Source organism: Oryctolagus cuniculus, chromosome 9 (genome assembly GCF_964237555.1).
Source record: "Oryctolagus cuniculus chromosome 9, mOryCun1.1, whole genome shotgun sequence".
In the NCBI taxonomy this organism is placed as follows: domain Eukaryota; kingdom Metazoa; phylum Chordata; class Mammalia; order Lagomorpha; family Leporidae; genus Oryctolagus; species Oryctolagus cuniculus.
The window spans coordinates 98,487,337-98,509,358 of NC_091440.1; the positions used below are offsets into that span (position 1 = coordinate 98,487,337).

A 22,022-nucleotide genomic window follows, 5' to 3' on the forward strand; every position below is an offset into this window, starting at 1 on the left:
TGGGTGGGAGACCTGAAAGAAGCTCCAGACTGGCCCAGCTCCAACCATTGCAGCCATTTGGGAAGTGAACCAGTGGGTGGAAGACCTCTCTCTCTCTTTCTCTCTGCCTCTCAAATAAATAAATAAACAAATAAATAAATAAAAAAATAAAAAATCATCTGTTTGGCCGCTCTGGCTCCCTCTGTGGACCCCCAGAAAGCTTCTCTTTGTCATCCGTCATGGCCCCAGGATCCTTGGATCAGCACAAGTCTAAGTGCTGTGTAGATGAGCGTGAGTGAATGTGTGAAGGATGTTCCAAAGCTCACCTTGATCCCCGTTTCTGTATCTTGTTTGATGTGTGACCACCCTGCCCAGTCTCCACTACCAGAGGCAGCAGAAGGTTAACTGTTCCCCTAAATCTTCTGATTACGTAAACATTACATTAGGGAGGGTTTTATAAGTAAAACTAAAATTAAAATACTGGACTCTTCTTGGTCTGTTTTAATGGAAAAAAAATAGCACCACATTTCTAGACCTTAACTAACCAGATGGGGATCTGAGATGCTGAACCATCACACAGGAAGTGTTTAATGCAAACACACACTAGGAGCAGGATGTAAGAGTTGGATCTTAGGAGTCAGCCAACTGTTGGGACAGCTTCACTCTGCACAGAGAAGAACAAGACCCTGAGAAGGGGCAGGCATCTGCATAGACGGCTCTTGGGATGCTCTCATCCCACACCGGAGCACCTGGGTTCAGCTTCTGGCTCCGTTCCCACTTCTAGCGTCTTTTTATTTTATTTTATTTTATTTTTTTATCCTGGTGTGTGCCGGCGCCACAAGGCAGAGGATTAGCCTAGTGAGCCACGGCGCCGGCCTCAGATTTATTTTTATTTTATTTGAAAGGCAGAGTTAGAGAGAGGGAGATACAGAGAGAGAAAGAAATCTTGCATTTGCTGGTTCACTTCTCAAATGGCTGAACCGGTCAGGGTGTCAATCCTGGTTTCCTGTGTGGGAGGCAGGGGTCTAAGTCCTTGGGCCATCTTCTGCTGTTTTTCCAGGTGCATTAGCAGGAGGCTGGATCAGAAGTAGAGCAGGGGAATGATAATTGATAGAATTAAAAAAGAGAAAAGCCGGCACCGCGGCTCACTAGGCTGATCCTCCGCCTGGAGCGCCGGCACCCCGGGTTCTAGTCCCGGTTGGGGCGCTGGTTCTGTGCCGGTTGCTCCTCTTCCAGTCCAGCTCTTTGCTGTGGCCTGGAAAGGCAGTGGAGGATGGCCCAAGTGCTTGGGTCCTGCACCCGCATGGGAGACCAGGAGGAAGCACCTGGCTCCAGGCTTCGGATCAGCGCGGCGTGCTGGCCATAGCGACCATTTCGGGGTGAACCAATGGAAGGAAGACCTTTCTTTCTGTTTCTCTCTCTCACTGCCTAACTCTGCCTGTCAAAAAGAAAAGAAAAGAAAAAGAGAGAGAGAATGATCCAATATGGGAAGCAGGATATACTGCAGACTCATAGAATGACAAATGCCCTAAACAGCACACTAGCCTCAGAATCAGCCCTTAAGGCATTCGGATCTGGCCAAAAAGCCCATGAGAGTACCTCAGGCATGGAAAGCCAAGACACTGTGGCAAAATAACCTAAATTAAAGATCTCTGTGAGTGAGATTTCCCTGGAAAGATGGGGCCATCAAAGAAGGAAGTACCTTTCTCTGAAGGGGGGAGAGAACGTCCACTTTGATTATGGCCTTGTCTAAATAAGGTTGGAGTTTGTGAACTCAAGAGGTTTCCATAGCCTTGGCAGCTCATGTCAAGAGCCTCAGGTGATTACTGATGTCATAAATAAGAGTGTCAATTGTTAAATCAACAACAAGAGTCATTGTGCACTTGCTCCCCATGTAAGACCTCTGTCCTTAATGTGTTGTTCTATGAGAATTAACAGTAAAACTGGTCTTCAAACAGTACTTTATACTTTGTGCCTGTGTGGGTGCAAACTGTTGAAATCTTTACTTAGTATAGAGTTGATCTTCTATATATAACGATAACTAAAAATGAATCTTAATGAAGAATGGGTTGGGAGAGGGAGTAGGAGGTGGGATAGTTTGCGGGTGGGAGGATGGTTATGGGGGGAAGAACTGCTATAATCCAAAAGTTGTACTTTTGAAATTTATATTTATTAAATAAAACTTTTCTATTAATAAATAAATAAATTTAGGGGCCGGCACTGTGGCCCAGTGGGTTAACGCTCTGGTCTGAAGCACCAGCATCCCATGGTTCAAAACATGGCTGCTCCACTTCTGATCCAGCTCTCTGCTATGGATTGGGAAAGCAGTAGAAGATGGCCCAATTTCTTGAGCCCCTGCATCCACATGGGAGACCCGGAAGAAGCTCCTGGCTCCTGGCTTCCGATCAGCTCAGCTTCAGCCATTGTGGCCAATTGGAGAGTGAACCATCGGATAGAAGACCTCTCTCTCTCTCTCTCTCTCTCTCTCTCTCTGCCTCTCCTCTCTCTGTGTAACTCTAACTTTCAAATAAATAAATAAATCTTTAAAAAGTAAATAGATAAATAAATAAATTTTAAAAAGAAGTAGAGCAGGGGGCCGATACTATGGTGTCGAAGGTAATGCTGCTGCCTGCAGTGCCGGCATCCCATATGGGCGCCGATTCGAGTCCAGGCTGCTCCACTTCCAATCCAGCTCTCTGTTATGGCCTGGGATAGCAGTAGAAGATGGCCCAAGTCCTTGGGGCCCCTGTACCCACATGGGAGACCCGGAAGAAGCCCCTGGCTCCTGGTTTCAGTTCCGTGCAACTCTGGCCATTGCTGCCATCTAGGGAGTGAACCAGTGGATGGAATATCACTTTTTCTGTCTCTCTTTGCATCTGCCTTTCTGTAACTCTGCCTTTCAAATAAATACATCTTTAAAAAAAAAAAAAAAAGAGAGGGGCTGGCGCAATGGCACCACAGGCGAATGCCCTGGCGTGCAGTACCGGCATCCTATATGGGTGCTGTTTCGAGACCCGGCTGCTTCACTTCCGATCCAGCTCTCTGCTATGGACTGGGAATACAGTAGAAGATGGCCCAAGTCCTTGGGCTCCTGCATCCAGGTGGGAGACCTGGAAGAATCTCCTAGGTCCTGGCTTTGGATCAGTACAGCTCCAGCCATTGTGGCCAACTGGGGAGTGAACCATCGGATGGAAGACCTCTCTCTCTCTCTCTCTCTCTCTCTCTCTGCCTCTCCTCTATGTGTAACTCTGACTTTCAAATAAATAAATACACCTTTAAAAAAGAAAAAGAAAAAAGAAGAAGAAGTAGAGCAGCTAGAACTTGAACCGGTGCTCATGTTGGATGCTGGTATGGCAGGCAGTGGCTTAACATGGTTCACCACAATGCCCGCCCCTGAATTACAGGCTTAGGAGCTAAGTTTCTTGGTTACCTCCTTAATCACTGGGCTGAGTACGTGTCAGTGTGTTTGAATGTGTGTAACAATGATTTTGGAATCACTTACAGTCTGAAGACTTCTTTGTGAAGATGTTATTGCATTTGACCCTCACAATTTACAGTTGAAGAAACCAAAGCCAGAGCAACCTGTTCAAGATCACACAACTAGAGATGGACCTAGGACTCAACTCAAGATGTCTTTCTTCAAATTTTTTAAAATTATTATTACTTTTAGACATTAACACATTGAGGTTGGTGCTGTGGTGCAGTAGATTAAGCCACCATCCACAGTGCCGGCATCCCATATGGGTGCTGGTTTGAGTCCAGCTGCTCCACTTCCAATCCAGCTCCCTGCTAATGAGCCTGGGAAAGCAATGGAAAATGTCCCAAGTGTTTGGGCCTCTGCATCCACGTGGGAGATCCGGAAGGAAGCTCCTTGCTTTGGTCTGACCCAGCCCTGGCCGCTGCGGCCATTTGGGGAGTCAATCAGTGGATGGAAGATGTCTCTCTGGCTCTTGCTCTCTCTCTTTGAAAAAAAAAAAACCCACATAATTGTATATATTCATGGGGTGCAATGCAATGTTTCGACGGGTATATTATCAAATCAGGGTAATTGGCATATCCATCACTCAGACACTGATCCCTTCCACTTCTGCCTTTGTTCTCCACAGGCTACTACTTAACACACCCCCACCCCCACCCACAGGTGCATCTTGTCATTGTGTCATTATTGCTGCCTGTGCAGTGGAGCTTAATAGATTTTTGTTACCAGTAACTCACACTTAAGGAAACCCAGTTGTTTTTTTTTTTGTTTGTTTGTTTTTTGACAGGTTGAGTTATATAGTGAGAGAGAGAGACAGAGAGAAGGTCTTCTTTCCATTGGTTCATCCCCCAAATGGCCAATGCTGCGCTGATCTGAAGCGAGGAGCCAGGTGCTTCTTCCTGGTCTCCCACACGGGTGCAGGAGCCCAAGCACTTGGGCCATCCTCCACTGCCTTCCTGGGCCACAGCAGAGAGCTGGACTGGAAGAGAAGTAATCTGGACTAGAACCCGGCGCCCATATGGGATGCTGGCACCGCAGGCAGAGGATTACCCGAGTGAGCCATGGCACCAGCCCCAGGAGACCCAGTTTTGACTCTGGTCCTGCTCCTTACTAGCTCCGTGTGTGTGTGTGTGTGTGTGTGTGTGTGTGTGTGTGTTTCAATGACTTTATTATTTTTTTCAATGACTTTATTTTTTAAAGCTGTTTCAGACTATCAGCAAAATTGAGCAAAAAGCACTGAGAGTTCTCCCATAGCACTTCCTTCCCCTGCTCAACCTCCGCCGACTGTCAACATCCCCCACCAGAAGAGTACTTTACTGCTTGGTGAACATGAACCCATGCAGGATTAGCAAACCCAAAGTCCATAGTTTACATTGGATTCACTCCTTTTTTGTTTGTTTTGAAATGTTTTTCAGGCTATGTGAGGGGGTTTCCATTGATTTACTCTGAACACTCACTGGTTCCCTGCCTCCTCTTCGTCCTCCTCCCCTGTCCCCTCCTCTTCTGGATTCACTCTTAGTGTAGTACATTGTTGAGGATTTTGATTAGCCATGCTTTTGCCTCTTTCCTTCCTGAAAAATGAGGACCACTGGGAAGATTCAATTAAATCAGGCAGTGGATGTGGAGCAAGTTATCTGCCTGGCACAGGTAAGAACGCCCTGCATGGAAGTGATCCTTATATTCACACCAATGTCCTCAGCATAAGCCCCGCTATTTAACACTCCTGAGCTTTCCCCCATTCTCCTCTATCTTAGCGCAGAGCCTCTAGTCTGAGCCTTGAGAACCCTGCCAGAGCTACTCTCTGGAAGGTCCTTAAAGATGGCTGGGCATTCGGCCTAGCAATTTCTACTGCTGGTTGTGATGCCCGTGGCCCACAGCTGAGTGCCTGGCTCCTGCCTCCAGCTTTCCACTGAACCTAGAGGCAGAGGTGATGGCTCAAGCGGTTGGGTTCCTGCCACCCACGTGGGAGACCTGGATTGTGTTACCAGCCTCTGCCTTTGGCCCAGTCCCAACCATTGTAGGCATTTGGGGAGTGAACCAGGAGATGGAAACTCTCTCTTTCTCTGTCTCTCACATTTAAAAAGATATTAATCTATGGAGATTTACTGTGCTGCCAAGAGGAACTTAGAATTTCAGTTTGGCTCTTGGAGGAGGGAAGGGTTGGTACTCAGGGATAAAACACATGAATGTTCGCAGACTCCTTCAGGTCGGCCACGCCCCAGCACATTTCAGCTTTGGACGACTCGCCAGGACAAAGAGAAAGGGAAGAGAAAGTGCAGCAGGGAAAATCACAGCATGGGAGCCAGCTGCTGTGAGGGCGGAAATGCAGAAACCGTGTCAGCGCTATGTCAGAGAAACTCACCAAACATCGTGCACGCTTCTGCCCCCTCCCACCCCCTTACCCCCGCATGCTGGCTCTCCTTGGCCGCCTTCAGGACCGTAGCTGCAGGGACAGAAGAAGGCCAAAGTTTCCAGAACTTTTAATTTGGAAATAACCTTGGTATAAAAAAAAAAAAAAATTTCTGGCGGGGCCGGCGTTGTGGCACAGCAGGTTAAGCCACTGCCTACAATACTGGCATCCCATATGGGCCCCCGTTCGAGTCCTAGCTGCTCTGTTTCTCATCCAGCTCCCCGCTAATGCACCTGGGAAAGCAGCAGAAGATGGCCAAGTCCTAGGGCCCCTGCACTCATGTGGGAGACCTGGAAGAAGCTCCTAGCTCTTGGCTTTGGATAGACCCAGTTCTGGCCATTGTGGCCACTTGGGGAGTGAACCAGCAGCTAGAAGACCTCTTTCTCTCTCTGTCTCTCCCTCTCTTTCTCTCTCTGTAACTCTGTCTTTCAAATGAATAAAATAATTGTTTTAAAAGATAGTTGTCCCCATGTTCTTTGTTGCTCCTCTGGCAACAGTTCCTCCCAACCCTGCCCCCACTGTGAGCTGCATTACAGACAGGAAGTCACTATTTCACCTACAGCTGTAAGAGCCTGCTGTAGGCCCTCTGAGAACAGAGTCTGTGGCTTCTACGTCTGTACTTCCCATTCTGTGACCCCTACCATGCTGCACCTCATCCTTCCCCCTGGGCCTCTGAGGGACACCCCCATCTGCACAATGCAGTGCTGGGGCCCCAGATCAAGTCAGATGCCTATAGGGAGTGGTGCTAGAAAAGCTGGGTAACTGAGGCCCGAACGAGTGAGGTGCAGAAATGGAAGTGCAGTTTCCTGGACGTTATCACAATGTGACATTGATTGCTATGTGATTTTAGATGAGTCATTTCCTATCTGTTACCTTAGTTTCACTCATCTGCCAAATGGGGAGAAAAAATTGTAAAGGAACCCACATGTATTCATTTATTCCTGATTAGAAAAGTAATATGTGTTCATTATAGAAATGTAGAATACATAGAAGAATAATGAAGAAAGCGAAAATCATCCTTAAAACTGCCCAGAAATAAATGCCGTTTACATTTGGACTTACTGCTTTTTAATCTTTTTCCTCTGTGTTTTAGCTTTGAGACAACCCAATCAGGAAGCAATTCTGCACAATGGGTCAAAGGCTGAATCCCCTGTGTCACAGCTGTGTGTGTGTGCACACACACAGAATTTGCAAGGCCCTGTACAAAATGAAAATGTAGGCCCCTTGTTCAAAAATTTTGAATTTTAGGGCCAGCTTTGTAGAATAGCGGGTAAAAGCCCCAGCTCGCAATGCGGGCATCCCATATAGACACCAGTTCATCTCCTGACCACTGCTCCTTGTTAGTGACCTGGGAAAAGTGGCAGAAGATGGCCCAAGTGTTGGACCCCTGCCACCCATGTGGGAGACCTGGAAGAAGCTCCTGACTCCTGGCTTTAGCCTGGCCCAGCCCTAGCTTGTTGTGACCATCTGAGGAGTGAACCAATGGATGGGAGATCTCTCTGTGTAACCTGCCTTTTAAATAAACAAATCTTAAAAAAAAAAGAATAATAACAGGGGCCGGCGCCGTGGCTCACTTGGGTAATCCTCCACCTGTGGCGTCGGCATCCCATATGGATGCTGGGTTCTAGTCCCGGTTGCTCCTCTTCCAGTCCAGCTCTCTGCTATGGCCCAAGTGCTTGGGCGCCTGTACCCGTATGGGAGACCAGGAAGAAGCACCTGGCTCCTGGCTTCGGATTGGCATAGCTCCGGCCGTAGCGACCATTTAGGGGGTGAACCAACGGAAGGAAGACCTGTTTCTCTCTCTCACTGTCTAACTCTACTTGTCAAAAAAAAAACAAAAAAACAAAAACCAACTTTAGAATTTCAATATGGCAACAGCAGAGCGTTAAACCAAGTATGGGGCTGCGTGTGACTACACAGCCATGTACCTACAAAGCAAGCTCTTTATATCCCCATCTTCAAATAATAGTAAGATCATGTGTAGAGTATTTTCTGTGTATCAAATATTTTAATGATTAATTAATTAATTAGCTTATTTATTTACGAGAGAGAGAGAGCTCTCATCTGCTGGTTCACTCCCCAGTGCATCTAAGGACCAAAGTTAGGGGCTGGAAATTCAACCCAAGTCTTCATGTGGGTGGCAGAAATCCAATCCCTTGTCTATTACTGCTGTCTCCCAGGGTCTACATTAACAGGGAGCTGGAACTGGAATGCAGCCAGGACTTGAACACAAATACTCTGACATAAGATGTGGACATCCCGTGGTGTCTTAATTACTAGGCCAAACACCCACCCTTCAAGTATTTTATTTAATTAGTTCTAGTTCAATTCAGCTCCCCGAAAATAAATGGAATTCTTCCCTCACCCTGTTTTGCAGTTGAAACAACCAGGATTAGAGAATTGAAGCACCTTCCCTGAGATGATGCAGCTAAAGTGGCAGACATGCTATTTGTACCTTTGTCTTTCCAAGTTCAAGTCCATACATTTTCCATTTATAGCATATTCTTGTCCATTCCAACTTTTATAAACTAGTGAGTTTTTTTTTTTAAATAAAACAAATTATACCATGGAATGATACTTCAAAATGTATGTGGAAATGGAATGAAAAGATGTTTATTCTGCTGCAAAAATTTTAAGAATCTATACATAGTTTTTTTTTCACAACATGTATTTCCATGAACTTTTTGAAGTCCTATTGTATAAAAAATCTTATACTGCATTCTTTTTCATTTTATAGAATTAGAGTTTTTTTTTCTCCATATGTCATTAAAAATCGGAAAAAAACAGTTGCTGTTACGTAAAACGAAACGCTGAGGACAACTTCATTGCAAGGTTATATTTCATGGAAGACACTAATGAGCCAAAGCAGGAATCTACAGCCAGTAGTGACTTGGCCAAAGCTGAGTGGCTGGATTTAGCCATATCCCCCACCTGCTAAACAGCATATGGACATCTCAGTCCTCCTGCTGTGAATGAACTCCCCGTTAAAGAGGATGTCTCTGCACACCACCAACAGCCAAGAAGATCCTGGTCACACTTTACTTTTGATTCCAGGACGCTCTTGAACTTGCCTCCACCACCGTTTTCCTTCCCTGCTCCATTCTGCTTCTCTTCTCTCACAGCCACTACCTGCGGCCCGCGTTTCTCCATCGCAGCGCTTGACCACTTCCTCTCCCAGCCTAGGCAAAGCCTGCAGTGTTCTAGCACTTTCAGCTTTACTTTGCAAACCCAACAAGTGGGGAAGCCCCTTCCTTTCCTGCCTTTGACTTCTCTCCCCATGTGAAGTGAACGTCTACATACGTGAGAGATGGGGATCCTCACCCTCACAATGGGTTCTATTTTGGTTTGAGTTCTCATTATGATGTTTTGAATTGTTAACATTATATAAATCCATTATGAAATATTTGGAGAGTAGAGAAAGGGGAAAATGCAGGAATCATTTTGTGTTTCTTGTACACCCTTGTCCTTGGTCTGCTTTAAGAAGAATTGACTCTCCACTCACTCCTATAACCACCACATTGTTTTTGCACTGAGGATATCTTGTAATCTCATGGTCTCTTTTCAAGACACTAATGCTAGGCCGGCGCCGTAGCTCAATAGGCTAATCCTCCACCTTGCGGCGCCGGCACACCGGGTTCTAGTCCCGGTCGGGGTGCCGGATTCTGTCCCGGTTGCCCCTCTTCCAGGCCAGCTCTCTGCTATGGCCAGGGAGTGCAGTGGAGGATGGCCCAGGTGCTTGGGCCCTGCACCCCATGGGAGACCAGGAAAAGCACTTGGATCCTGGCTCCTGCCATCGGATCAGCACGGTGCGCCAGCTGCAGCGGCGGCCATTGGAGGGTGAACCAACGGCAAAGGAAGACCTTTCTCTCTCTGTCTCTCTCACTGTCCACTCTGCCTGTCAAAAAAAAAAAAAAAAAAAAAAAAAAAAAAAAAAAAAAGACACTAATGCTAATTTATGGGTGCAGGGCACCGTCGACTGCCCAGCCTTGGTTGGTCAGAGAGTGACCACAAATCCAGCTAGAACTGAAGGCCTGGTCAGCTTATTTTACACAGTTCTATTGCCTCCTGAATCAAAGACAGCCTTTATGAGGAAGACATTGAGACTGGCTGTACTTAGGGGAATGTCACTCTGCTTCACCAAACACAGCCTTCCTGAGAGCTGTGCATTCAAATGTTCATAGCAAGCTCAGAACATTTTCATGAAAGGAATTACTTAGGGATAGAGAAAGAATACATCGAATGCATCTGTATATTTAGTAAGACTCTTTGTAGCTTGATTTAAAATCCTGGCTTTAGATGTATAGGTACATAAGGTCATGATACATGTACATAAAATGATAGAGATAGAAATGACTTCAGTGGTGGTTGTGGGTGATGTGTAGGTGGAAGATACATCATAAAAACCTGGAGATAGCCAAATATGGAACACATGAAGTAATACCTTCAGAAGGTGTAAAGAAATACTACAAATCAATAGGAAAAAAAGATAAACAATCCAGCAGAGAAATGGACAAAGAATGTGAACAAGTAATGCACAAAAAGAAACCTAATAATCAAATGTGGAAAAAAATGTTCCATTTCACTAGCAATCAGGAACATGAACCTTGACAGCAAGATCTATTTTCATATCCAAGGTTTGGCTAAACAAAAGTCTCTAGACAGAATGATGGAGAGACAGAGTGTGGAGAGAAGAGAACCATCTTCTGGCTCACGCCCAAATGTTTGCAACAGCCAGGGCTGGGCCAGGCTAAAGCCAGAAGCCAGGAACTCCATTCTAGTCTCTCACATGGGTATCAGAAGCCCCCTAGTTGAGCCATCTTCTGCTGCCTTCTCAGATGCGTTAACAAGGAGCTGGATCAGAAGCGGAGCAGCTGAGACACAAACCAACCCTCTGATATGCTACACGGGTGCAGTAAGTGGCACTTAACACACTGTACCACAATGCCAGCCCTGGAAATGGAATTTTTGAAAGTTTGTATTGTTGCAAAAAAATTTTGAAAACCATATGTACGATGAGTATTCAAAAAGTTTATGGAAAAATACATTTATAAAATAACTATGCATGGATTGATTTCAAAGTTTTAAAACTGCACTAAAATAAACTTACATTTTCATTCCATTTTCTACATTTTCTGTCCCCTTGTAATATGAATAGTGTATTTGTGGTAAAACATAACATAGGATGCAGATACGCCTCACACTCATGACTTGTACCAGTGGGGAGGGAAGCAGTTCTGGAGCCACAGGACTGTGACTTTTCTTCCAGGACCATTGTGGGATTCCATTTCTTTACCTTCTTTGAAGTTGGATGTGATCCTACGACTTAGGTCGGCCAGAAAAATGTGAGTGGAAGTGCTACTTCAGGACAAGATTTAAGAGCCAGATGTACAACCAACAGTGTTCTTTATCTGTTTGCTATGGAGAACAGTGTTTACATGTCAGTGCTCAGTCTCCTTCACCAGCAGGTCCTGGGGTGAGGACAACGCGTCTCAAATGACCCACAGTGAAGCTGAGGCATGGCTGAGAAATAAACCCTTGTTGTTTTAAGCTCCTGAATTGTGGGATTGTATGTTTATTACTGTAGTCAAACCAAGCTATCTTAATGGACTTCCACTTTATCTGGACTGTTTTATTTATTCCTTTCACTTTTTTAAAAAAGATTTATTTGAAAGGCAGAGTTATACAGAGAGAGGAGAGGTACAGAGAGAGAGAGAGAGAGAGAGAGGTCTTCTGTTCGATGGTTCACTCCCCAATTGGCCTCAACGGCCAGAGTTGAGCCTATCCGAAGCCAGGAGCCAGGAGCCAGGAGCTTCTTCCAGGTCTCCCACGTGGGTGCAGGGGCCCAAAGACTTGGGCCATCTTCTACTGCTTTCCCAGGCCATAGCAGAGAGCTGGATGGGAAGTGGAGCAGCCGGGTCTCTATGTGATGCTGGCACTTCAGGCCAGGGCATTAAGCCACTGCGCCACAGTGCTGGCCCCTATTCCTTTCACTTTTAAAGTTTAAAGAAAATATGGCTAAGTGTTAACAAGTGTTCATTTTTGACTGGGTGCTATATTCCCCTCACTATTTTTTTTTTTAAGATTTATTCATTTATTTGAGGCTGGTGCTGTGACATAGTGGGTAAGGCCACCGTCTGCAGTACCGGCATCTCATACAGGTGCCAGTTCGAGTCCCACCTGCTCCACTTCTGATCCAGCTCCCTGCTATGGCCTGGGAAAGCAGTAGAGGATGGCCCAAGTCCTTGGGTCCCTACACCCATCTGGGAGACCTGGAAGAGGCTCCTGGCTCCTGGCTTTGGATCGGCGCAGCTCCGGCCGTTGTGGCCATTTGGGGGGTGAAGTAGCAGATGAAAGACATTGTCTCTTTCTCTTTGCTTCTGCCTCTCTGTAACTGTCTTTCAAATAAATGAATAAATCTTTTTAAAAAGAGTTATAGAGAGGGAAGGAGGGAGGGTGGGAGAGAGAGAGAGAGATCTTCCATCCACTGGTTCACTCCCCAGATGGCTGCAATGGCCAGGGCTGGGCCAGGCCAAAGCCAGGATCCAGGAGCCTCTTCCAGTTCTCCCACATGGGTGCGGGAGCCCAAAGACTTGGGCCATCTGCTGCTGCTTTCCCAGGCCATTAGCAGGGAGCTGGATCAGAAGTAGAGCAGCTATGTCTTGAACTGACACCCGTACGGGATGCTGGTGTCATAGGCAAAGGCTTTACCAGCAATGCCACAGCACTAGCCCCTTCCCTCACTATTTTTGAGGATTTTCTTTTTAATTAAACAAAGTTCTCTGGAGTGAATTTTCACAGTAGATATTTGCTATGCAGGGGTAGGAATAATGTAAAAGGCATGTGTATCTTGAAAAAACTCCCCCTGGTTAATTTGATATACTTCCCTGTCTCCTCCGTGACCTCAAGGCTATTTCTTCATTTTATAGAAGGGGAAACCAAAACCTAGAAACACCCGGTATCTTGCTTGTTATCGAAGACCGTATAACACTATAGTCACTGGCCTTGCTATAATATTCTTGACTTTAATCCAACGTTATTATGGAAAATAGTCCTAAAGCTACACCTGGGACACACGTTGTCTTTTTTTTTTTTTTTTTTTTTTTTTACAGGCAGAGTGGATAGTGAGAGAGAGAGACAGAGAGAAAGGTCTTCCTTTGCCGTTGGTTCACCCTCCAATGGCTGCCACGGCTGGCGCGCTGCGGCCGGCGCACTGCGCTGATCCGAAGGCAGGAGCCAGGTGCTTCTCCTGGTCTCCCATGGGGTGCAGGGCCCAAGCACTTGGGCCATCCTCCACTGCCTTCCCGGGCCACAGCAGAGAACTGGCCTGGAAGAGGGGCAACTGGGACAGAATCCGGCGCCCCGACCGGGACTAGAACCCAGTGTACCGGCGCTGCAAGGTGGAGGATTAGCCTATTGAGCCGCGGCGCTGGCCATGTTGTCTTTTATATTGCACAATAACCCCTAAGATATAATCCTATGTGAGAAAAAAAATTAGGAATTTAATTCCAGAAAATCCTTTTCTCTTGTGGGTAACTGGTAGGCATCCACCTTTCTTTCTAACGTATTTCCCTGTTTGTTGTGGTTACCGGAAAGCTCAGAGACAAATATGTACTCAATATGTATGTAGCCTTCCTGATTTTTTTTCTGTTACACTAAGCAATTATGATACAAACTTTGTGGTGTGTCCTTGGTTTTAAGCTATCTCAAACCTTTTTAGAGAACAAAAATGAATAAAGTTTGCATCCTCTATCACACTGCTTCCCTTCCAGACCCCCTCTTTGTGCTTCATTTCTCCTACAGCAAGGAAAGCTGGACTGCAGGAAGACCTGCTCCTCCACGCTCATGCTGCTCACCAGCCGAGGAATAGTCTGGCATAACGACAGGGAGTCTAACCTGGGATTCGTCCTGATGGCCCACACTAGCCTAATAAGGGAGTTTTCTCTGTGGATATGCATGTGGGATCTACTTCCTATTTCTCAAGCACATGTTTCCACGACTACCGTTTCTTTTCCTGCCCACACAGTATTTTCTATTAAACATCCAAATGAGAAACACAGAGTCAAGGTAATTCAGACGGCTCAGAAATAGGCTTCTCCTGTAAATCAAATCAAAGGAATTCACTTCAGCAGTGGAAACAGCTTGCGTGGAGAAACAGGATGCCTCCATGCTACCAGCAGTGCGCCTGCGTTCCATGTGACCTGGCCCCTGTAAGATCTGGCTTCCTTTTGTACAATATGACATTTCTCTGACTCACTTCCTATCCCTATTTAGTTTTTAAAAGTTAGAAATGATTACTTTCTGGTATTACGTTCTCAAAAATTTTAAAAAGGAAAAATTAAAAAAAGGATCCAAGGGTGGTGGTGTTGCACAATGCCACACTGTCGCGCCAAGCATCCCATATGAGTGCCAGTTTGTGTCCCAGCTGCTCCACTTCCACTCCAACTCTCTGCTGATGCAACTGGGAAGGCAACAGAAGGTGGCCCAAGTTCCTGGGTCCTTGCCACCCAGGAGAAAGACACAGGTGGAGTTCGAGGCTCTGGCTTCAGCCTGGCTTATCCTTGGCTGTTGCATCCATCTGGGGAGTAAACCAGAGGATGCAAGAGTGTGCTCACTTGCTCTCTCTCTCTCTCTGTCTTTCCCTCTCTCTCTGTAACTTTGCCTTTCAAATAAATAAATCTTTAAAATAAAAAGAAATGAAATGCTATATTTCAAAAAATTTTTAAAAAACGAAACCCAATGAAGAGTTGAGATATTACACATTAGCAAAGTACATGATCAAAGACAGGCTGTGGAGGGAGGGAGTTCTCAGGCACGCAGCAGAAAGTGATACAGAAATAAAATGTCTCCAGGGTGGCCCTAGGCTGATATGAAGGCAACATTAGTTCAGATATGTTTTTTTCTTTTAGCATCCCCAGAGCAGCTTGCTTTTATAATAGGAAGAAATTAGAGGAGTAGCATTCATGCCAAGATGGTCAACACTGCCCTTCCTCTTTCCCCAACTAGTGCTCTGAGGAGCACTTAAGAGTTCTTAAGTGGTCAAATTTGGAAAAAGAAGTGTGCTCTCTCTGTTGGAGATTCTGAATGCTTATTATCTTTTTTAAAAAGATTTATTTATTTATTTGAAAGTCAGAGTTACGGATAGGCAGAGGCAGAGAGGGAGAGAGGTCTTCCATCCGATGGTCCACTCCCCAGATTGCTACAATGGCTGGAGCTGCACCAATCCGAAGCCAGGACCAGAAGATTCTTCTGGATCTCCCATGTGGGTGCAGGGGCCCAAGGACTTGGGCCATCCTCTACTGCTTTCCCAGGCCCTAGCAGAGAGCTAGATTAGAAGTGGAGCAGCCGGGATTTGAACCACCGCCCATATGGGATGCCAGCGCTACTAGGCAGCAGCTTTATCTGCTACGCCACAGTGCCAGCCCCCCTAATGCTTATTATCTTATTATGGATTGGGAAGTCCCGTAGAAAAGAAGATGGTTGGGGCTGGCATCATGGCACAGACACCCGCCGCTCCACTTCAGATCCAGTCCCCTGCTAAAGAGTCTGGGAAAGCAGTTGAAGACCAAGTGCTTGAGCCTCTGCTCCCACATGGGCTAGATGGAGTTCCAGGCTCCTGGCTTCTGCCTGGCCCAGCCCCAGCTGTTGAGGCCATTTGAGGAGTGAACCAGCAGTTGAAGATCTGTGCGTGTGTGTACAGATATGTGTAGATTTCTCTCTCTCTCTCTCTCTCTCTCTCTCTCTCATTCTACCTTCTAAATAAACCCTTAAAAAAATCCTGAAGCTGGTATGCTGGCAACTGAAGTTGGGGAATTGTGGTAATACACCCTTCTACCTCCCAAAAAGGGGAGAAAAAGTCACAAGCCAAAGGCCAGTTAGATTCACTTTTTAAAATATGTATTTTCAGGATAAATTGATTGTTAACATTTTTATTTATTCATTTATTTTATTTTAAAGGCAGAGAGACTGAGAGTCAGAGACAGAGCTCCCATCCTTGGTTCACTTCCCAAATGCCCACAATGGCCAGGGCTGAGGCCAGGAGCTGGGAACTCTGCCCAGGTCTCCCACAGGGGTGGCAGGGATCCAACTACTTGAACCACCACCTGCTGCCTCCCAAGGTGCACATTAGCAGGAAGCAGAAATTGGGAATGGACTTGAACTCAGGCCTCTGACATGGACTGTGGGTGTCCTACCCAGCATCGTAACTGCTGAACCAAACATCATCCCCTAGATTGATTTGACAAGGCTTTCAGCTTGTTTCTGTGCGCAAGCAAACAAATTTCCTCTAGGTTCCTGAGAAGGAAGTCAGCGGAGGAAATGAAGTTCAATGAAGGCTGAAGGCTGGCAACAGTTGCTGTGTTTACCTGGATGAGGGGGTGGGACAGAGAGAAATAACTATGAATGGGAGATCTGAGCTGCAGAAATGAGCCCCGTCTCCTACAGAGAAGGAAACAATGCCTTGAAATCCTTGGCAACCCCCTCCTGAACTTCCGACTGTGAGGCTGCCAGGTCCACCTTTCAGCTCCAGGGATAAAGGGGAGGTCTTGAGGCTTCTCAGTGGCAGAAGCAGTCCACTCAACTCGTTCAAGTCAAGGAGGGACAAAAGAAGAAGGGGTTTGACAGAGTCACTGAGTTTCATCTAGACTACCAATAAGTGCAACCAGAAGTGAGAATCAGCACACAAGATTGTTGCCTGGGGTTTCATTTTGGGGGCGGGGGTCATCTCTGCTTCTCTGAGGTTCTGCTTCATTCTCTGATTCTCAGCTTCATCAGGAATAACCATCTGGGTTCCAGCTTCACATGGCTTCACAACCAAAGAGTAAAGTTAACAGCTGAGAGTGGAAGCTAGCCAGTACCCTGCCTCTGGGACTCAATTTTTTTTTTAAGATTTATTTATTTATCCGAAAGGCAGAGTTATGGGGAAAGAGAGAGAGAAAGAGAGAGAGAGAGAGAGAGAGAGAGAGAGTCTTCCATCCGATGGTTCACTCGACATATGCCGCAACGGCCGGAGCTGTGCCGATCCGAAGCCAGGAGTCTGGAGCTTCTTCCGGGTCTCCCACACGGGTTCAGCGGCCCAAGGCCTTGGGCCATCTTGTACTGCTTTCCCAGGCCACAGCAGAGAGCTGGATCGGAAGAGGAGCAGGTTAAGCCACTGACTCTGATGCTGGCATCCCACATGAATGCCTGTTGAGTCTCAGCTGCTCCACTTCTGATCATGTTCCCTGCGAATGTACCTGGGAAAGCTGAAGAAGATGGCTCAGGTGCTTGGACTCCTACACCCATGTGGATGGCCACGATAGAATTCTGGACACTTGACTTCAGGCTGGCCCAGCTCTGGCTGTTGCAGCCATTTGGGGAGTGAAGCAGTGGATGGAAGATCTCGCTCTCTGTGTCTAACTCTTCCTTTCAAACAAATAAATAAATCTTTATTTTAAAAACTGGGATCATCTTCAAAGCCAGAAATTTCTGCAACCCTATAATCTATAACACCATACCTAAAGGAGAAGGGAGAAAGGCTCTCGGAGTAAACAGGTTGATCAGGGTCACATGAAGATGGGCGAGGTCTGATTTATTAGAGGAGAGGACTCTTCAAGAGAGGTTTGAAAGGTTTAAGGACAGGCTTTGGTGGAAGGAAAAAGGCCATGTATGTGGTAGAAGGAAAGGCCTAAGATAATGGCTTGGGTAGGAATAAGAAGTGTGGTGCTGGGGCTGGCGCCGCGGCTCACTAGGCTAATCCTCCGCCTAGCGGCGCTGGCACACCGGGTTCTAGTCCTGGTCGGGGCGCCGGATTCTGTCCTGGTTGCCCCTCTTCCAGGCCAGCTCTCTGCTGTGGCCAGGGAGTGCAGTGGAGGATGGCCCAGGTGCTTGGGCCCTGCACCCCATAGGAGACCAGGAAAAGCACCTGGCTCCTGGCTCCTGCCATCGGATCAGCACAGTGCACCGGCCGCAGCGCGCCGGCCGCGGCGGCCATTGGAGGGTGAACCAACGGCAAAAGGAAGACCTTTCTCTCTGTCTCTCTCTCTCTCACTGTCCACTCTGCCTGTCAAAAAAAAAAAAAGTGTGGTGCTGGGAAAGAGACTTGGATCAAAATGTGGTTGGGATGGGAAAATAATCTCTCTCTTCTGGGTCTCAGCTTCATCCAGTTCTATTTTTTAGAGAAGGAAGTTCCATAGAGAGGGAAATAGAATCTAAGTTAAAGTGTAAAAGAAGTTTAGTGGGTTGGAGTGGCAGGAAGACTGAGGAAGGCTGATGAGGTATCTTGAAACCTGTGTTAAGGAATTTCCCTGGCCTGAAAAAAGGTAATTGGTTTTTACCATTAAAATCCCTTTGGTTTTTACCATTAAAGTTCCAAAGTTGCAAGCCTCTATTCCTCTTTACAAATGTTGGTTTACTTATTGGGTGCTGCCAATGCACAGGGGAAGAGCTGAGGTTACAGCATACACGTTACGTAGTGGCAGTGTTAGCAGGTCTACAAGATGACTCAAGCTGAGTTCATTTTCAGCAGAATGCCTAAGTTTGATTCCTAGCTATTGACTCCTGCTTTCCATCAGTGCAGACCCTGTGGGCAGTGGTGATAGCTCAAGTAATCAGGTTGCTGCCATCCATGTGGGAGACCCAGATTGTGTTTCTGGCTCCCAGCTTCAGCCCCAGCCCAGCCCCAGCTGTTGCAGCATTTGGGAAGTAAATCAACAGATGAGAATTCTCTCTCTCTCTCTCTCTCTCTCTGGTTCTATTTTTATTTCTCTGTCTCTAAAATAAATTAATTAAAAATTTTTTTAAAAGAATGCTAATGTTTATTGAGGCTTTTTGTATATTAAGTACTTTCTCATTTACTATCTTTTTAAAATATATATATATATGTATGTATAAAAGGCAGAGTCAGAGAGAGAGAGAGAGAGAGAGAGAGATCTTCCATCCACTTGTCCACTCCCCAGGTGCTTATAACAGCCAAGGCTAGGACAGACCAAAGTCATAAATCATCAACTCCATTTTACCACATGGATGGCAGGAACCCAAATACTTAGGCCATTATCCACTGCCTCCCAGTTACATTAGCAGGTAACTGGATCAGAAGTGCAGAGTAGGGGCCAGCACTGTGGCATAGCAGGTAAAGCTGCTGGCTGCAGTGCCGACATCCCATATGGGTGCCGGTTCGAGTCCTGGCTGCTCCACTTCCGATCCAGCTTTCTGCTACGGCCTGGGAAAGCAGTAGAAGATGGCCAAGTCCTTGGGCCCCTGCACCCACATGGGAGACCTGGAAGAAGCTCCTGGCTCCTGGCTTCAGATCAGCACAGCTCCGGCCATTGCAGATAATTGGGGAGTAAACCAGCAGATGGAGGACCTCTCTCTCTCTCTCTCTCTCTCTCTGCCTCTCCTTCTTTCTCTGTGTAACTCTGACTTTCAAATAAAAAAAAAAAAAGAAGAAGAAGTGCAGAGCAGACAGGACTAGAACCAGGCACTCCAATATGGGATACAGGCATCCTAAGCAGAGACTTAATCTACTCCCCCAGTATTTCTTTTTAATCTCCACATTGTTAAAAGCAAAGAAACGGGCCTTAAGAAACATTTAAATAACTTTTTAAAAAATATTTATTTATTTGAAAGTCAGAATTACAAAGAAAGAGGATGACCCAGAGGGAGGAATCTTCCATCTGCTGGTTTAACTCCCCAGATGGCCGCAGTGGCCAGGTCCAGGCCAAAGCCAGGAGCCAGGAGCTTCATTCGAGTCTCCCACTTAGGTGGCAGAGGCCCAAACACTTGGGCTGTCTTCCACTGCTTTTCCCAGGCCATCAGCAGGAGCAGGATTGGAAGTGGAGTAGCTGGGTCACAAACTGGCACCCATATGGGATGCAGGTGGTAGCTTTACCTGCTACACCACAATGCTAGTCCCACATTTAAGTAACTTAAAGTTTCTCTGTTAGATGAGGGTACTTCAAAAAGTTCCTGGGAAAAAATGGAAATAAAAGATACTTATTTTGGTGAGAAAATTTTTGAAATCCATGCATAGTCTTTTATAATGTGTTTTTGCATGAACTACTTGAGGACTCTTGTAAAAGACAGAACTGAGATTCTTACGACTACCAAGCCCTGGCTCTTTCCATACAAAGACCAATAAGTCAGGCCCCTTCAGGCCATTAGCTACAAGAAGGACCAGATGAGTTGGAGGGCAAGGAGCAGGTTTTCTTTTCTTTTCTTTTTTTTTTTTTTTTTTAGATTTTTATTTGTTTATTTGACAGGTAGAATTTCAGAGAGAGAGAGAGAGAGAGAGAGAGAGAGAGAGAGAGAAGACAGCACTCTCATCCACTGGCTCACTTCCTGAATACTTGCAATGACCAGTACTAGGCCAAGCTGAAACCAGGAGCCAGGAACTCAGTTCAGGTCTCCCACATGGGTGACAGGGACCCAACTACTTGAGTCATCACTGCTACTTCCTAGCATCTGTACTGGCAGGAAGCTGGAAATGAAGTGGAGCCAGGACTCAATTGCAGTCAGTCTACAATAGGTCATGGGTGGCTTCACAAAGTGCCCTTAGAATAGGATTCTTGGGACTGGCCTTGTGGTGTAACAGGTAAAACCCCTGCCTGTTACGCTGGCATCACATGTAGGTGCTGGGTCAGTCTCTTAATCTCACTGACGAAATCTCATTATCTACCAAGTGTAGTTACAATCAATCCTGACTATCCCTGGATTCCGCCTCTGGGAATTTGCCTACTTCCTGAACTTTATGCATAACTCTCAAGCCCACCCTCACAGACATGTCATTCGGGAACAGGTGCAGAGAAGTGAAAAGCCAAAGTCCCCCACATGATGATGGGCCCCCCATGTGAGGCTGAGCAGAGTGAGGCTGTATTTTCCTGTTTCGGCGCTCATGCGGTGAACAAGTGTCTTCCTATGAGCGGCATGCCCACTGCTATGTGCTTCATTTTTCGTGTGCTCCGAATTGTGGGGCTGACGCGCTGTTGGACACTTGAAGTGCAAGATGACTTGCATGTGCCTCACGGAGAAAAACCTTGTGTTACGTAAGCTGCACTCAGGCATGAGTTATATGCTGTTGACCACAGAGAGTCCATGTCAGTGAATCAACAATATAGACAATATCTCTGAACAGAAACACATGATTGATTGGTTGATGGAAATAAAATAGCTAAAGGCCCATAGGAACCTAACCCTGAATTACCCCTCAGAGAAACACGTCAGCATTCGGGGTAACCTCATAGACACTAAATATTATGGATAAGGAGAACTGACTGCATATTGTGGGGAATTTGAGGAGGCAAGAAAGAACCATAAAAATCCCAACCAGATGTGGTCGGCGCTGTGGCATACTAGCTTAAACCTCTGCCTGTGGTGCTGGCATCCCACATGGGTGCCGGTTCAAGCCTCAGCTGTTCCTCTTCTAATCCAGCTCCCTGCTGGTAGCCTAGGAAAGCAATAGAAGATGGCCCAAGTGCTTGAACTCCTGAACCCCCATGGGAGATCCAGAAGAAGCTCCTGGATCCTGGCTTTGGATCAGCCCAGCTCTGGCGATTGTGGCTATTTGGGGAGTAAACTAGCAGATAGAAGAACTCTCTCTGTCTCTCCCTCTCTCTCCCTATAACTGCCTCTCAAATAAATAGATAAATCTTTTTTAAAAAATTCCAACCAGAAAAAAAAGGAGGAAAAACTTGAAAACTGACCCAAAACTTGGCAAATATAAATAAACATATATAACCTGTGTGGGGACTTCAAAAAGTTCATGGAAAATGAGTATTTGGAAAAAACTAAGCACAGGCTCCAAATCTTGCTCACATCAAAATAAAATTATCTTTTAATTTCACTTTCTATGAACTTTTTGACGTACTCTCAACTCGAAATATGTTATTTCTTGAGCGATTTCATATGCCAGAATACAGGAAGCGATTAGTGCTAACAGTTACTGTAACATCACAGTCTCCTACTTATCCTGGCAAATAACCCTTCCTTTGTGCAAAATGAAGCTTGGGCTCCCATCTCCGTCAGCTCTGACCTTGGGGAAGTGTCAGCTCCTGCTTAGGATGCCAGGCTTCTAGCATTCACACTCAGGCCTGGTGGGGGGAAGGCAGGGCCTCACAGCTGCTGTTTCTCTCTCCCTCCCGCTGTACCCAGAGAACAATGTATCCTGCTGATGGAGGGACAAGA

General features: G+C 46.2%; 1 long non-coding RNA gene across 2 annotated transcripts in view; it reads left to right on the top strand.

The window, feature by feature from the left end:
• The first annotated feature begins 4,969 nt into the window (after positions 1 to 4,969).
• The window catches only part of LOC103349012 (uncharacterized), a 34,677-nt gene continuing 17,624 nt past the window's right edge, over positions 4,970 to 22,022 (top strand). For both annotated transcript variants that reach the window (XR_001793726.3, XR_007921228.2), the window contains exon 1: positions 4,970 to 5,104. This is a non-coding gene — a long non-coding RNA (uncharacterized lncRNA). The remainder of the gene's footprint in view (positions 5,105 to 22,022) is intronic.